Raw genomic sequence first — 6,328 nt, forward strand, 5'->3', positions numbered from 1 at the left:
GTAGCATATTATAAGTTGGATTGCGCAACATTTTGACGGGACACACAGAAGAGAAACACACACCACACAATAGTATGCTGTTGTGTGTGTTTCTCTGGGACGTGGGTACTAAGGGAAGCAAACACTAAAGGATGCTGGTAGAAGTCATAGTCATGAGCATGACTCATCAAAATGACAATGACTCAGAAAAAAAAAGATTAACACTCAAAAACCACTGGAATGGGTTCGGACGTCGGTACAAGTGAAGGAAACACTAAAGGATGATGGTAGAAGTCATATTCATGAGCATGACTCAGCAAAAATGACAATGACTCAGCGAAAAAATATTAACACTAAAAAGCCACTGAAATGGGTTCGGACGTGGGTACTAAGTGAAGGAAACACTACAGGATGCTGGTAGAAGTCATAGTCACGAGTATGACTAAGGCTTTCGCCCTAAGGTCTCTTAGGTGTAGCTAAAGGGACTCCTGAGGACTCATGACATGATTGTCATGACATGCGTGTCATGTAGGTCATGAAAGAGCTGCCTACGTCTTGGTGCTGTCATGGTAGTTTCGTTAAATTGGTAGGCTCCCCACACACTGCTTCGCATAACTCCGATTCCCACAAGACGTGGGATCTGCCGCCTTTTTAAAAGACGAACTTGCCAAAGCACGACGCTTGCTTCGGCTTATGACGGTTTTTCTTTTGTCACTTGACATGCAGGAATAAAAATGCTAATGTCGAATTATAATAGCAGATTGGAACCGCATGACCGATATTCGGGAGCGAGCACCATCCTACTACTTAATGCAACTCCCCTAAATCTGCGATTCGAGCTCGAGCCCACCCGCCGAAGCAGGGACGCGAGAGAACAGACCTGCTGAATCAGTTCCCTGTATCCTTTTTATTCCGTGGCCTGGATTTTGCAATAGGAGTCTTTGCCGCTCGGCAGAGGGATCTAGGCTGTGGAGGCGCCACTCGACCTCACATTAAAACAGTCCTACTACAAAAAGAGCGGGAAATGTTGCTCCGGAAGTACTCCGAATCGGCCATTGCAATTTATCACAAGTTACCTAGCGCGTGACTACCATTGTCTTGTAAAATTTACGCGGGGCAGTTTTGCAGTATTATTTTATTGCGATAGGTGCATTTCTGCCTTTGGCGTCGCCGTCGCCGTGAGGTTCCGTATAAAGCGCACGGGCGATAAAATCGTCGCCGCGCGCCGTATGCTCTTTGTGCGAGTGAATGCGTGCGACGGTGAGCACACGCAAGAGCGGGAAGCGGGAAGGAAGCGCGCCGTCTTCCAGTCGTGCACAACGATCCAGAGGGAGGGTAGGGAGGGAGGGGGGCATTTTACTCCGCGCCGCCCGAGCGACCCCGCACGTACGCCGGGCCGCAAGGCTCCGGGGGAGGGGGGTTGGGGAAGGGATTGGCCGCAAACTACGCCGCACGCTTCCGCCCGGGCGGCTGTATCTTGAAAGCCATCTGCTGTGGGGGCAGAGTCATTGCTCCCTGCGCTATATTTTTGCGGCTTAGTTCGCGTGGATGCGAGCGGTGGGACGAAGGTCAATTCGCTCGCTGCTGGTGCCGCGCTTACTCACTACAGCGTTTTGACAGCGAGTTTCCGCGGTCATCGAGTGAGATGCGTTCATGTTTGCTTGTGCGTGCGTGACACCATGCTTGTTAATTTAGTTAGTATGCCTATGTTTACAAGTTTATACGGCCGATAAAACTACTATCCTTACTTCGTTACTAGTTTGCTATCGCAATCGATGCTTCGCCTTTCGGGAAAAATTGTGACTTTTATGACCTCGCAAGCTCAGTGGGCTGTTCCACTCGCCTGCCTGGCTGCGTGGATCCAGTAGAGGCACATAAAGAAGTGCACCGACTGCAGGAACACGTGGAGAGCCAGTCTCGAGAGTCGCTCGGGCCGATCTGGGAACAATTAAGACGCTGGTATTAAGATGAACAAAAATAAATGTCGAAAAAATTTTGCGCAAGAGCAGCCAGATATACGCAGGGAAGAAAACGCAACAGGAGCGCTACGATCATCTGAAGTTTTACTTAGGAAAAGAGGGGTTATATTGGTTATATAGTAAACATTGCGCATGCGCTTACATGAGCGGAAAACTATATAGCAAAAGAAACAAAAGCGCGTCTTGTCTACGTTGCTGTCTGCTTTCGCGCAAAATTTTTGGACATAAATTAGCACGAACTTGAGCACCTCATGGTACCGTGCAGTTACACGTGAGGTCGAACGAACATGTGAAAAAAGTCGGCGCGCAAAGCTATTTTGGCTAATTTCGAGCACGAACGAGAAATCAAGTAAGCCAATATGGATCACGCTTATTCCCCAGTAATCGTCATTATTTCAGCGAGAGTGCCCACCGCAGTGGCCCACTGACTATGGCGCTGTGCTACTGAGCTCATTGTTGTGGGTTCTGTACCCGGCCGTCTGATTCTGATGGGGGCAGAGTGCAGAACCACTCGTGTACTTATGTTTAGGTGCACGATGAAGAACCCCAGGTGGTCAAAATTGCAAAGTTGCAAAATTGCAAAAAAAAACTGCGAAACTCACCAGCATAATCCGAAATGTCGTAGATGGCTGTGTAGCCGAGCCGAGCCTCGCAAATGGTTGTGATGGCAACGATGAGCTGCAATTGCAAAGCAATAAAGAGTGTTTTACTCAGCGAAAATCCATCAAAGCACCCGTGGATGCTGTCTCTGCTTGCACCAATTCGACATGCGCATATATAAGCCTGCGCAATCAAGGCATGTAGCCGTACAATTTCGCAGTCCTGTTGTTTCATTTGTTGTGAGCACGCCTGTGCCTTATGTACCGCTATCCGATCGCTGTTCTGTGGTATTAATTCCCACGCAAGACTATGCAAGCCTTCAAAATGCAAACGTGCTAAGTAGGGGTTGGGAGGAGGTGACAAAGCAAAGATGTAAACTACAGAAATAAGCATTTATTTACTAGGTATAAGCGGAGAGAAATTGTTTCTGCCAGTCAAACGGCTAAACGTAAGCAAAAGAAGTACCGATTCTTAACCAATGCCAAGGACACGACCGGGTGCACTTGTACCACCGCAGTAGCAGCTGCAAGAGCTTGCATCTAGTTTGTGTGCACTAGATCCTTTGCTCAGAGCTCTTTGAGCCAACTGCACAGAAAGCGTGCAGTTGGCGGAATAAAGCTTATACGCATTTTCTCAGCCGCATGCGGTTAGGTCTGGCTAAGGGGTATTTGAAGAAAAGTGTATGGCTCACGGTGTAAACAATGATGGCCTTCTTCGTACCGGTATTGTTCTGCCAAAACTCGGAAGCCATAGACCCTGAAATGACAACGCAAAGAGAGCACCTACAATACTCGCGTCGACTCCTGCGTCGAACTTACACATACAGAATTATTCCGGTCCCGAAAAAACAGTGGATTCGTTGTTCTCTATCTGCCTCGTTATTTAAGGCTTGTAATTATATTCCAGACCGTATGATCCACAATATACCAGAATGACTCGTTCGGATTAACTGGGGACAAATAGGAAAGTTTCAGCCCGTGCAGAGCTAAAGTTTCGATTATGTAACTTTTCATTGTTATGGCGGATCACTGGCGAATACAACTTTCCTTATCGAAATGTTGGCTCCGGGCCGAGGCTTCCCTTGTTCACCAAGTATTAGTTACATTGCTCTGAACGTACTTTATCTTTCGTAATATGAGAAGGTTGTATATGGCGCTTTTGATCGCAATGTTCGCACGCAGCTGATAAATATGATAAAACTTATAAGGATGACTGTTAATGCTACATATTATTTACGGCAAAAGCCAATTCTGCTTCTATGTAAGTACATCATGATTTAAAGACGCGAGGAAGGCAATGTTTCTCCCATTCCGATGCTAGGATACTAGAACTTGAAGCATGACGTGATGTACCTGTAGCTGCGTCAATCGATACCGTAGCGTTTGGTGTTGTATTTCTTCCCAGACAACGGCACAACCAGAACGGGGAGCTGGTCACTTCTTCTTCCTGCCCCATATGCCAATACCGCGACGTTGCAGTTGTTGCCTCGATCCATAGCCCATACCCACAAAGGGGGTGGCCACGCATAAGGAGATAAGTACTCGCGAGATACACAAAATTCACACCAACAAAAAAAAAGAAAACGACAAATGCTGTTGTGCTTTCAACCCACTGTTCATACTAACTATGTGAGATTGGCCGAAAAATCACGAACCGTTCCACTGCTGTGAAGAGGGATTACCAGGGAAGCAGTTTAGCACACGGCATTAGCGGCGAGAAGTTGGAGTGGCGCCCTCTACGAGTGACGTCACGGCCAGGACGACGCTCGCTCGGCTGCTGCGCGCGTTCGTTACCTTCGTGCATGCTTGGGGTATTGGCGGCTCGAGCCGTACTTATTGAAGGATATGCCGGCTTCTTTTTACTGTCATGCCTGAACGGCAGTTTCTTCTTCAAAACCGCGAGTCGTGAAAATTTGCGGCGTGGATATCGCAAGCTATGTAGCATTGAAGGGGTCTACTGGTTTTGCAATGCGTATATGCGCAGTGTCTGTCCATAAACTTTGCGTAAAAAGAATGTCTGCAATTTTAACACACGAAGGTGTCTATGATGCTCCGCAAAATACTTAACATTACCTTAGTGCTTAGCTATGAGAGACACTGCATTTTATAAGGAAGAAAAAACTTGGTATTGGTATTTGATGTCAATATTATAAATGCGTGTTAGAAGGAAACTGCACCGCGCATCTTCTATGATGATTCTTATTACTATGGTGAGTTGTTCTAGTCAAATATGGCTACTTTATTAATGCGTAAAAAGAAGAGTTAGGCGCGCATTTTGCATGAAAACGTTTGCTAATAATTTCACCGTTCTCTGAAACAGGCACCCAGACAACGCATTGCTCATGGTTGTTAACACGATGGCGCGTCACGTATAGTATGTATATACTTCACGCAAACGCGACCTTCGTCGCGCGAAAGGCCGTGGGAGGGAGGGAGGCGGGGCGACGCTGTGTTGCGGCACCAAATGCGTATCTTGCAACCGGGCGCAAGGGGCACTGGTCACTCAATCTCCCACGCGAAAGCAAGAAAGCGGGAAGGCAGCGCGGGAGGGAGGGGGGTGCAGCTTCTACTTTGCCAACAACTGCGTTTGTACTTTGCCCGGCTGTGGCGGTCGCCCACACCGTCTCTTATCTCCACAAGGCTCTGACCTTTGTATGCGCTGTGCATTCACCGCTCAGTTTCCATTGAAGTGATAGACCGCACGAACCTTCGCCCGCTGCGGCGGCTGCGCTTGCTGCCAGCGTTTTGACAGTCGTTGTCTGCGGTCATTGAGTGGGATCTATTCATGTTTGCTTGCGCGCGCTGACACCACGCTTGTTAATTCAGTTAGTAAGCGAATATGTCCAGGTTTATGCAGTCGATAAAACTACTATCCCTAATCCGAATAGCTCTCTACTAATTTGCTATCGCAATTGATGCTTCGCCTTTCGGGCGAAACTGCGACATTTTTTTATCTACCTGAGAGTCCACTGATCTTGAAAATGGTGCCTATTGAAAACTAATCTACGGGAAATGCATATCCAAGTGATGAGACTTATAAACTTTTCCATAGAATGAAGCGATTTTGCATCAAATTCGGGAGCTGAGTTTTTGCATACGCAGATTTGTTGACGGACACGAAAAATGAAACGGTACCCTAGCCACAGACAGCTTCTCTGTAAAACTGAGTGGTTCAACAGTACGCGATTCGCCCCGTATCCAGGATGAAGCTGTATTTACTATTTATTCGAGCCCGCGCACCCTCGCCCCAAGTAGTTCGTGTTTACCTCTGTAGAATTCTCAATCTTCGACAAAATATACTGTCTCATCGTCTCCAGACTTTCACCATCGGTGTTTCTCCTGGAATGATCATTCGTGCCTCTGAAGACAACTTGTAGTATTTATTCCGAAGAACATTGTGTAATTGAGAAGTCAGTATTTCTTTGAGACGGGCGTGGGGATAATTCTTTTTTTAAGTAACTGCGCGCCGTAATCCCGCCATTCAATTTATGTTTATTCAAGTCCAACCTGGCGGCGTCCCTTTATTTAATTCCTGCAATGCACCTGAGTCTATTGAGCATGCATTTTTTACCATTCCCTGGCCGAATTTCAATTCAAAGAAGAAGGCGGCGATCACGGTGGGGTCGTCAACTCAGGCATGTACCCACTGCGTGGATATACTAAGAGGCGGACGTAGAAAAAAACAAAAAAAAAGCCCACCAACCAACCAATCAAACAAACAAGCAAACAAACAAAAAAAAATCAACTATACTTTGAGGAGACCAATCCAGT

Source organism: Dermacentor silvarum, chromosome 3, assembly GCF_013339745.2.
Source record: "Dermacentor silvarum isolate Dsil-2018 chromosome 3, BIME_Dsil_1.4, whole genome shotgun sequence".
NCBI classification, from domain to species: domain Eukaryota; kingdom Metazoa; phylum Arthropoda; class Arachnida; order Ixodida; family Ixodidae; genus Dermacentor; species Dermacentor silvarum.